The sequence below is a fragment of the Gavia stellata genome, chromosome 2, assembly GCF_030936135.1.
Source record: "Gavia stellata isolate bGavSte3 chromosome 2, bGavSte3.hap2, whole genome shotgun sequence".
In the NCBI taxonomy this organism is placed as follows: domain Eukaryota; kingdom Metazoa; phylum Chordata; class Aves; order Gaviiformes; family Gaviidae; genus Gavia; species Gavia stellata.
This window is the reverse complement of record NC_082595.1, coordinates 68,837,319-68,849,574: the sequence shown is the minus strand read 5'-3', so window position 1 is coordinate 68,849,574 and position 12,256 is coordinate 68,837,319.

Below are 12,256 nucleotides of genomic sequence, written 5' to 3'. Positions count from 1 at the left end.
ACATGGTGTAGTGCTGTAGATAGTCCATGCTCATCTCCCAGAACTTTACTAAAAGAGGTGCTGACAAACTTGAAGGAGTTCATAGAAAAGCAAGAGCATTTGAAATTAAATTAAAGATTTAAAGAGTATAAGGTGTGTTGCTGTGGAAACAGAAAACTGTAAAAGCCTTTGACAAGTTTGCGTTTAAAGGGCTGCAGTGGCCATTCTTTCATATTCAAGGAGAGGTAACAACCTAGGAGAATTACTGCAGAACTTAACACCTTTAGGAGACAGTGCTCCCACGTGCTCATGCAAGGTCCTTTTTTAGGACAGTTCTCCAGTCAGTTTTAGTAACAGAAGTAATTCATTAACTCTTCTTGTGAAATAACTCGATAATTAACAAAAAAAGACATTATCGTTGCTCAAAGGTATGTATGTTCATATGCATACATCATACAGACATACAATACATACTTCTTGTGTAACAGGAGGTATCAATTTACGCAAAAGCCTTGTGACAAAAAATTCTCTACACACACTCTTTGCAAATATAGCCCTTGAAGGGGAAGTATATTTTTAATAGATACAGATGTTTTGTTGGGCACCTATTACCTGAAACCATTTAAGAATTTGAGTCATCTTATGTGTGAACTGTAATTCTACAAATACAATCTAATTAATATTTCAGACCATGAGAAATAATAGCACAGCATATATTACTATATGAACATAATTAGTGCAATAATCATTCTCCATATTATGCTAGAAATTAAGAATCTACATCAATTTTGATTACTAACCCTTTTCTATTAACAGAAGCTGCAGAATATAGGAAATTCAAATGTATAAAGTTGTATTGACCTTTGGGAAAAGTTGAGGATCAAAATGGAATGTAGAGAAGGCTGAAATCCCCTTTTGCCACGTTACTTAAAATTATGTGTAAAAAGCAAGTTTTTCTGAGTGCATCCCTTGGTAATCAAAAGCAGCTTAAGTTTTCATCTCCAGACTCTGCACGAAATTCATAGTGTAAATCTTTGATATCAAGTGAATGAATGTGCTATAGTGATACGGAACTTTCATTAAAATCTTGAAACATTTTATAAGGCGAAACAATATTCAGCTGTAGTTTGCTTCCCTGAACAATAATTCAATACACAGCAAGTTTTCATTGAGTTATATCTATTTTTTGATGAAATCACAACTAATATTAAAAGTATCACAACAAAAGTTCTCTTGGTGAAAACTTCAGATTTTCCTACTTGTTTCTCAAGTGCTTGATCCAGCTTATAAATAAAGGAAATCTTAGAGACAAAAAAGTACACAAATATATGTGGTTTATGTTAAGTTAGATTTGATTTTCATTTGAGGATCCTTAAATAAGATGAGTTGGAAATGTAACATGGAGGGAAGACACACAGCATTCCCAGTTTCCAATGACAAAAGTCCAGGCTTCTTTTGTATTCCTTGAACTAGCTTTCTTCAGATAAAAGTTGAAATATTTTTCTGTATTTTCATGTACCTGCTAACAAGGAAAAATGAACTCTGCCTCTTCATAGCTGAGAAATTGCACACAGTGTATAGTACTTGCAAGGACCTACGTAATTCAGAAAAATCACCTGCTTGCTCAAAATAATCACCTCTGCCAGGAAGCTAACACCACCTGGGAGGAATAACATGCATGAAAATATGCAGGCATCTGAACAAGTTATGCAAGCTTAAGCATGGGTGAAATGACAATTTACCGTTTAGAAGTCACCTCACTGTTGCTGAAATGCTGACTTCCTTATGACTATGGCAGTTGACTACTGCACTTCCAGATAGGAAGATTATATTTTGAAGGAATCTGAAGGGATAGGGAAGAGATGGGGAAGAGGGACAGGAAAAGGGAAAATAGTCTTTGTTTAATTAGCTATATTCTCTGAAGAGTTTTGAACAAAACTCCCACTGGCACTACTGAAGACTCAAACATAGATAAAACTATATCCTTTCTTCAGTAAACTCTTAACAGAATTTTATTCTTGCCACTGACTTTACCTAATAGTTAAAAGGAAAGCTGCTTCAAATATGTCATCTAGCACTGCCAACAGCCACAGTCCAACCCATAATTCTCTCATAAGTTTCAAAATAGTCAGGGTATTTAAAAAAAATAAGACATTCTAATTAGTTATGTAGCAAAAGAATAAAAATAAAATGCAAATACTGTCAATGAGGACCCTAACCAGAGAAAAGTGCTTTGTCTAACATCATTTCTATGCAATTCAGAAGGAAAAAAAAAAATATTTGTGTGGTTCTTTACTCCATCAAAAATTCATCACCTCAAGCCAAATTGAAAATATCATAGATTCAAATTTATGGATACTTAATTTTGTTCTGTACTGACAGCCCTACAGGTCTGGACTTTCCTAGGGATGTGAATGTAACTTGCTGGGAGTTAAATGGTAAGTGCTATTAACCAGTAATCTAGCAATGGAAAACCACTCATAAGCAGATAACAAAAGAAGCAAAAAGAAAAGAACAGTTTTTTTATTGTAAGAAAAAATATTTTGCATACTTCTCTACCCATATATCAAGCAGCAAGTAGTGTGAATATTACCCAAAAAACAGCATCACTTCCCACATCTCAGAGATGGTCCTCATAACTGAGTACTGCACCATGCCGGCCTTACAACTGACTGATTTAAGGACCTGGCTGGAGCTGTTGAGGGCTCCCAAAAATCCCACATGCATGATCATCTTTCTTACAGAGTGCAGCCCATAGTGGAATTCAAAGACAGTTTTTCCCTAGAGGCAAAGATGCCAAACGCAAACAGAAATCTACACTTCTCCCTCAAATGTTTCTTTATCATTCGGTTTTATTAATGACATACAATGCTGTCATAGTGTAACAGAGGTAACATTTAAAATGGAATTAACATGTTAAAAGAACGAAATAACACCTAGAGATACAACTGTAGGATGACAGGGCTGGAGAAAGAAATTTTGAACACACAGAATCCATACCTACGAACACTGCACACTGGGACGGAGCACACACACTGGCTGGTTGGTAGGTTAGACTGGCAAATTGGTACACATTAAAGAAAGCTATAAAATACAGAGTTCCAGTAGAAGGGGTCTGGAAAGGGGCTGACAAAGAAAAGTGTGATCTGTAAAAAGATCTCTGTACCAAGAAACTTTTGTCTGGACAAGGGTTGGTTTTCCCTCCCATAAGCTCCCTGTATTCTTAGGGTTATGGTTGGAGTTGAGACAAAGAGAAAACTCAAAGCTACATTGGTAAGAAAAAGATCCTACTATGGAAAGTAAGAGCTGAGGCTAAATAGACACAATGGTCCTCAGATGAATACAGCACCTGTGATGGGACTGGTGTCTCTGTCTGTAAAAGTAAGGAAAGAAAGAAAGGGAAACCCCAGAGGTACAGCTTTAAGGGCTCTGGAAAAGTTCCAGCAAACTAAAAAGGACAGGTTGATGCAAGAATTCTGGTATGGAAATAGTTGAGTCTGGGATAGGAGTGGAAACAGTGGCAAAAAGGTCAGAACATGGTAAGGTTATGACTTGTGAGAAAGCTGATACCACCACCAAGTGCAATAGTTAGGGGTTAGGTCTAAGAAAGAGAGAAAACCTGGAGCTCTGCTTGTAACAGGGCTGCAAAATAAAGCAAAAATAAAGGGGGGGGGCGGGGGAAGGTGGGAAAGGGTGGGTAAAATAATTAGTAAATTCCCTGAAAATTGTCTCAGCTTGGTCTTGTCTGGGAATATGGATATAAACTACAGCATGTGCCTAGGTTAGGATTTGGATTAGGATTCCCTTAGGGGTAGGGAAAAGAGAAAGTCTAGAGCCCAGTTGGACTGGGGCTGCAAACAGGCTGAAAAAGTGAGGGGAAAGCTGTAAAAAGAATTGTCCCCTGAGAACTCATTCATCTGGGCCAGGGCACTGCGTCTTGGACAAAGGCTCAGCTGAGGCCGGGACCAATGTCAGGGTTTAGGGCATTGGTTAGGAAAGGGACAAAGCCTACAGCTGCGTTTAGAGAGAGGCTGCAGAAGGGTTGACGAAACAAGGCTGCCAAAAGAATTGTCTCCTCAGGACTTGCTCATCCCTGCTGTGGCACTGGGCGTTGAGCTGGAGTTCAGCCAAGGACAAGGCCTAGGCCAAGGCAGAGGGTTATGGTGAGGAAAGGGACAAGTCCTACAGCTGGAGCTGGAGTGGGGCTGCAAAGGGACTGCCCAGGAATGCACAGGTTGCAGAAGGAATTCTCCCCTCACACCTTGTTGATATGGGTCAAGGCCTAGGGTTAGGGTTAGGGTTCGGGGCAGAAAAGAGACAAAGCCTTCAGCTGTACTTGCAGTGGGTCTGCAGGTGTATGCTGCATAAAAAATTCTCCCTAGAGAACTTGTTCATCTGGGTCATGGCACTGGGTCTTGGAACAGGGTTCATCTTAACTTGGATGGTTTAGTTTTATGGTTTGTCTCTTTCCTAGCCCTAAGTCTAGTATCAGCTGAGTTTTTGCCGAAGATCCCAGATGAAAAAGTTCTCTGGGACAACTCTTTTGCCAGCCCACACCTTCCTTTGGCAGCCCCTCTGCACCACTCCAGCCGCAGCACTAGGTTTTCTCTCTTTCCTAACCATAATCCTAAGGTTCAATCTTGACCTTGGCCTTGCCTGGATCCTATCCCAACACACCGAGCCAGTGTTCAGGTGAACAGATTCCCAGACGACAATTCTGTTTGCAGCCTACACCTTCCTTGGGCAGCCCCTTTGCAGCTGCACTCCAATTGCAGCGTTCTCCCTTTGTGAACCCTTGGCCTTGGCCTTTGTCTTGGCTGAGCCCCACCCTGAGAACCAGTGCCACAGCCCAGATGAAAAAGTTTTCTAGGGGACAAGTCTTTCTGCAGCCTGCGTCTTTCTTGTGGCAGTCCCTTTGCAGCTCCACTCCAACTGGTTTCTGTGGTTATTTTCTCTTGAACTCTAAGAATCCCAAGTAATAGGCTGACCATCCTGGCCCTGGTTCCTGCTCCTATCAGAGGGTCCACATTCCTGAGAGGAAAATTCAAGTATCAGTTGTTCCTTTTCTTAGAGGATTTTCCAGACTCCTAAACACAGTTATCCCACAGTTTCTCTTTTTCTCTTAACTGTAATTGTATTCCTAAATACAATCCCAACCATAAAATATGCCTAGACGCTGCCCTCCTTCATCTTACCTTTACTCAAGGGGGAAATCTAACCTACAGGATTTTTTTTCAGACAGCCCTTCTCCTGCACCACTCAAGCTGTAGCTCTAGGCTCTTTCTCTCAATCATTAGAGAGCTGTTAAAGGAACTGAGTGGTGCAAAAATAATTGTTTCCTTAGGAATTTTTCATCTTCACCGGCATGTTTTTTCTAAGGTTCATTTTAGGGTTTGCATTAAGGTTATTTTTGACTAAAAGTCCACAGCTAAGTTTGATTGCATCTGGACAGCAGTTGACAAAGAAACCCATGGGCATACTGTAATACCCTCCTGAGAAGAACACTGAATCTTTGCATGGAGCACCATCTTTGGCATATGCATCAGACAAGCATTTGTGTTAGAGCTAGTTGAGGTTTAGAGACAAAGGGAACCCAGAGATGAAGTTCACAGAATCACAGAATCACTAAGGTCGGAAAAGACCTGTAAGATCATCAAGTCCAACCATCAACCCAACACCACCATGCCCACTAAACCATGCCACACAATGCCACGGCCACACATTCCTTGAACACCTCCAGGGAGGGTGACTCCACCACCTCCCTGGACAGCTTATTCCAGTGTCTCACCACTCTCTCAGGAAAGAAATTTTTCCTAATATCCAGCCTGAACCTCCCCTGGCACAACTTGAGGCCATTTCCTCTTGTCCTGTCACTAATCACATGGGAGAAGAGACCAACACCCACCTCTCTGCAACCCCCTTTCAGTTAATTGTAGAGAGCAATAAGGTCTCCCCTCAGCCTCCTCTTCTCCAGGCTGAACAACCCCAGTTCCCTCAGCTGCTCCTCATAAGACTTGTGCTCCAGACCCCTCACCAGCTTCGTCGCCCTTCTCTGGACACACTCCAGCACCTCAATGTCCTTCTTCTAGTGAGGGGCCCAAAACTGAACACAGTATTCGAGGTGCGGCCTCACCAGCGCCGAGTACAGGGGCACGATCACCTCCCTGCTCCTGCTGGCCACACTGTTTCTGATACAGGCCAGGATGATGTTGGCCTTCTTGGCCACCTGGGCACACTGCTGGCTCATATTCAGCCTGCTCTCCACCGACACCCCAGGTCCTTTTCTGCGGGGCAGCTTTCCAACCACTTGTCCCCAAGCCTGTAGCGTTGCATGGGGTTGTTGTGACCTCATCCAATTGGCCTCGGCCCATCCATCCAGCCTGTCCAGATCCCTCTGCAGAGCCTTCTGACCCTCGAGCAGATCAACACTCCCGCCCAACTTGGTGTCGTCTTCAAGTTGTAGTGTGGCTGCAACATAGCTTCCACTGCTAAGAGCTGGTGCTACAACTGGAGAATTGCATCATATTTATCTAAGCATATTTCTGAATGGAGAGGGTTTCCTCTCCAATGGCCCAGGCTAGGCTAAGCGTACACAGTTAAGGTTAGGTTTGTTGAGGAAGAGAAGAAGCCCAGAACTTCAGGGGGATGAGGTCTAGAAAGGGGCTGCCAAAGGGAACTGGGAGTTCCAAAACAGAATTCTTTTGGCCAATTTTCAGTATGGATAAATTCCATCTGGCCTTTTGTGACACTCAGCAGACGTGTAGGATTTGGTGTTAGGGCTTTGGTTACTGTTGTGAGAAAGAGAAATCCTAGAATGACACTTTGGAGGCATCTTTTAAAGTTAAGTAAAGACTAATGTGAAAATTCTTTTCTGGAGGATATTTATTCTTTTTGGTTGGAGTGTTAGCTCTGTCCTATAGATCAAACTAGAGTTATTGCCTAAGGCTAGGTCTGAGAGAAAGAAATTTCAGAACTGCTCTTGCAGGGGGACTGGGAATGGACTGCCAAAAGAAACTGAAATTTTCCCGTGAGGAAATTTTTGTCAAGACTGTGCTGGCATGCTTTTTTCTGAGGCTCACCTTGCATTAGGGTTTGTGTTAAAAGAAACATAATAATGTGTTTGAACAGGTAAGATGTTTCCATGAATACATTTTTACTAGCCTTAAATAACTTGCAAAGTAATGATGTATTTATGTTCTTGCATGGTACCATCAGTAAGGATTACTTGTGCTAACAACAAACTCACAGAGTAGGCATATATTCACCTAGGCTAAGTGCAAAAATTGTGGAGGAGAAAGTTAAAAGGTCCTTTGTAAAGGAATGGACTATTTTTTTTTTTCCATTTTCCAACATACAGCAGCAAATACTTTCATCTTGTTAGCATTATTTTGACAATGAAAAACCCAAATGTTGTTTTGTGTATGATACAGTTTTCCTGACCCTCTGTTCCATTATATGCATGCTCACACACACACAAGTCTGCTCCAGAATTTCCTGTTGAGGTCTGTAACAACTAAAAAGGCTTAGAACCACCACTGGTGGTTAGAAGCATCTGAATGTGTTTTCAGTGACTTTCAAGGAAATATATAAATTCTACATAATTATTCTACATAATTATTTAATTGTATAATTTTACTCATGCTCAGCATCACAGTATCTATGTGTTTATGTGTGCTATATGCTACAGCAAAGCATCAAATCAACAGCTTTAGAACTGTAAATCTAGCACACACGACATATAACTTATATTTGAGAGAACATAAATATAACTTTTTTGTTGCTTCTGGCTGCATGGATAATATTCCATAAACAAACTGAGAATGACTGTACAATGTCTATTTAGGTGGTCTTTTGTAATAAAAAGCACCTTTCTCAGAGACAGGCTTATGCCTTAGGGTCTCCTCAGTAAGAACCAGAATCTAATTTTTATAACTTGAGGGAGCTCAGATTCTGTTTTTTAGTTTAGTTCATTAAAAGCAACAGAGACCCACATCCAAATATGAGCAAACAGGTTAGTGTATTCATACTAGGACTTGATTGAGACCTGTCTCACCTTCTTGTCTAGGTATGAGCAAAGCAGTGTAAGTGAAATAAGGAGCCTCTCTGAAAGGCTCTGACATAAATAAGGATGGTTATGGCAGTAATGGTTATGGGAATAATCCTAACAGTATTGCACTGACAGCTCATATTTGGTTTGCTTCTTTGGACTAGCTTCTTCCCATGAAGCTGACCCAGTTTATGCCTATGTTTCTTACTGCTTCCTTGAGCACAGCATCCATTTATCAAGTCAGAATTCAGACCACTGTTTTGCATTCTGCGTCAGGCATCACTTGAAATCCTCTTCCACCTTCTGCATGACAATGTTTAGAGCTTGAAAGCAATATTTTGAGTAAAGTATATGAGCTCATTACTTCCCAAGAAATTACTGTTGTTAACCTCCTCATTTAACCTCTTTTCATTATTATTTAAATATATGTATATGCGTATACAAAATATTTAACATCCTTATATTCAATACTGTATATAATCAAATGAAAGTATAATGTATATGCGCTGTTCTCCATGTACAAAATAAATCCTATAAAATTGCACAGTACTGGGCATATCACTCACTAATTATTACAATGAAGATATTACAGAAAAAGAAAACGTGATACTGCAGCATTCACCTAGATGATACTGAGAAGTTCCTCAGATTGTCTGCTTATTGCATAGAGCACAAGACTGAGGCAAACGTAGGTATGTGGTATATTTTGTTTTTCTTCCTGCATCGAAATCCTGAGGATTCTAGTCTCTAAATCTATGCATACCCAGCCATGTGCTAATCACAGAAGCAAAAGTATCACAATGGAAAGTCTAAACAGATGTTAACAGCTAGGGAAAAGTATCTGCACCATTTTCAAGTCCTTGCCTGTTTGGTATTAATGAGAAGTAGAGATATCTCCTGAGACAAATGAAATTTTTAAGGACAAATATGAATTTTAGCAGATGCTATATTTCATATTTTATAGGTTACAGAGAGTAACTTTCTGTTTACATAGATGTGGCAGTAGGGGAGCAGGAGTGTTGGCTGAGGGTGATTAAAGTTTAACAGATTTTGCTCACATATCAAGCTCACTCCCTTCTCAGTGCCCATTCTGAAACATCAAGCAAGTAAATTTAATCATCTGTTTTATCTGATGTGTCTGTATGTATGTGTGTACACGTGTGGATAAGGGTTTGGACTGGTGTCCTATCTACACATTTTTTCCTTTTTTTTTTTCCTGAGTGCTAGTAGTGCTGTGTAGTATTGTAACACCAGTTGCAACATAAAAACTATTTCGGGGCTGTGCTCATTACACGGAGGGATCCAGCTGTCCAGGCCTAAGGCAGTATCTGTACAAATGCTCTAAAGAAACGATTTAATCACTATGCAGTATCACTGAAAACAGCCCAAAACAGATTTATCCAGGTAGTGAGAGTGGTCATGTTTATACTATATTAGGGCACAGACTTATCCATGTACTCACCCTACGGCAACAGGGCTATAATTAGAGCTGTAGCTGGTGGATTAAAAGAGATGCTGTTACACTCATACTCTTGTTATAGGCAAAAGGGTATAGGATATAAATGAAGCTAAGAATGTATTTTTATTCCAATTAAAGTTTTAGCAGTCTGACAGTCTGAATTAGACAATTAATTGTCATGGCCCTCAGTGCATCAACAGGTTTTAATTGCTTTGACCTCCACCCATGCCCATCGGTCCAGGAACTGCGTGCTGTAGCTGTTTGTGCTCAGTTCCGTTCCTGGTTTGTTTTGGCTTGTTGCTTTGTGTATCTCAGACGATCACTAGACTGCAAATGGTTCTTCTAATCGTCACCATCCCTACATTTGTCATGTCTATGCCTCTGTCGGAATGGATGATGCCCCTCTTTGCACTGTTGTTCCTGGCTTGTTTTCTCTTGTGGAGCAGCCCCACTCTTGTTATTCCCTGACTGTACTACATCAGTCTTTTTCATAATAGACCTAAAATTATTTTAGACAAAATAAATTTCTAGTATCTAACACTTTTCTCTGCTGTTATGCTCACCCTTCCGATGTTATCCCAGATCCTAGAGTATAGGAGTGAGTGAGTGACTGTATGAGTGCTCAGCTGCTGGCTGGGGTCAACCCACCGCAGGCAGAAAGGGAAGGTCATGTACCCCAAGCACAATACATTGCTACTGTTCCAGTTTCACCATGTGTCTTTAAAAATGTTTCTGGCCTTGTTTGTTAGCTGCTGATACCCCAGTACACTTTTTACTAGTCAGACCTGACTCTGCATCAGATTAGCCAGATATTTGGTGAGAGCTAAGAAGAAATGGAGACTTTCTTCCCATCCCAGAAAAAGCTTTGCATACTGGGAGGAAAGAATGAGCACAGAATGAGATCCCTGTTTCTATAGTGCAAATCAGCTTAATCCTTCACATATTCCCTAAGGCTCTTTCTTAGAGGAGATAAATATCCACCTGCCCAATCTGACATCAGGAAGTAACTGTGGCTTATAGTGTGCAGAAGATAGTCCACAGACATTCTCGAACCCTCCTTCACTTCCAGTACACTTAAACAGCTAGAAAAGCCCCCGAGTATTAGTTTTTGTGGTGGAACACTTGCACAGATATGCCCCCAGCCTTTTATAACCCTGACAAGGCGTCGTCTGTTACAGCATAAGCAGCTACTGAAGAGGCAAGTCACAGAGGTGCACCTTACCTTCTATGACAGAAGTAAAAATGCGCATTTCCTACCCAAGCGTTGTCCATTCTGTTCCAGACTAGGATGGCTGAGTGCCCTGTGCTGCTCTCCCTCATCTGTGCCTCAAGGTACAGTAAGGAGCAGGAATCTGCTCTGAACCATCATGAAAGCTCTCTTAACATGCTGATATGAACTCCTTCAACACTTGTACATTAAGTACATTACTAGGTTTTACAGGATGAAAATAAAGACTAAGAGGAGCAAACAGTAAGTGCTTTTAAGGAAGAGTAGTCTACAATGGTTATCGATCAAGACATGTTTGAAATCAGTAGTTTAGCACAAACATCTAATATTCACTCACAAATGCTGCCACCTGGAGTCCAACATTATGACACTATGGAAACAAGGATAATAAAATAACTTGCAAGGAAAATTACTGTATTTCTGTGCTTATTTTATGAAGCAGAGGAAGGTGGAGGTGTTTGTATTCAAGGGAGTATGTGGTAGGAAAAGGTGAAAGAGCAGACAAGCAAGCAGCAGGTGATTTTAAACTTGAATTTTGTAAGTGTCTTCCTCACAAAATCTGTAATGGACAAGTTCAGATCTTACACTGAAAGGTGGAATGGTGGAATTTAGCATGGGAAAGCAAGTCGGAACTGCTATTCTGTACGTTTATCAGAATACTTTAAAAACATATTTATTTCCAGTTCAGTTTCCAGGTTTGCAAAATAATGGTTAGCAGACTAAGAGATGTTCTAGTTGAGCAGCCTTGCCTTCAGTTTTGATGAAAAAGCCTGTCAGTCTTCAAGAAAGTCTTAAAGAAAGTATATTTAAGCTTCTCTCTCTCCACCAGTAGAATATTGCAGAAGACAAAATATCCCCATGAGGTAGCCTAACTGGAAATCCAAGGCTGCCTGGAAAATGAGTTATCCTGCTATGCTTTAGAAATTGCAAACAGCAGCAACCCAGTTTCTCAGTTAACCTGAAGGAGCTGGCAGCATTTGCTACAAGATACCTAATTCAGTGCCTGGACTCTCAAACTGTGTGTAATTTGTTTAGAAATGAGCTATGAACTTGGATCTCAATTTGCGCAACAGGATATGATTTCATTAAATGTGTCCAGATGCATTTGTAATGGGATTATAGATTTCAATTAGGAGTAAGCAATAATCATTACAAAGTAATACTTTTTCCTGCATGTTTTAACAAGCTGAATTGGGGCAAGAAATACGAATATGATGGAAAAGCCTCCTGTTTCTTTCTCCCCTCCACAACATTGTTATTGCTTCCTCACACTCAAGTACTGGTTTTTTCCATCATAAACTTATCTTTCTTTCCTTTCCCTTTGCTGGCCTGTTGTCAAAGTGATGGCTTCTAGTTCCCCTGAGCTCTGAATGTGGCCATGCTCCCGGTAACATGCTGATCTGCAACTCTTTGTCCTGCTAGTGAATGACAGTGAGTAGACCTTTACTATATTTGATTGCTGAGCCGGGAGGGTTAAGCCGATTGTTTCCAGGCTGTTTCCATGCTGGGGTACTGCTTGACTGAACTAGCCACCACTCCCTTA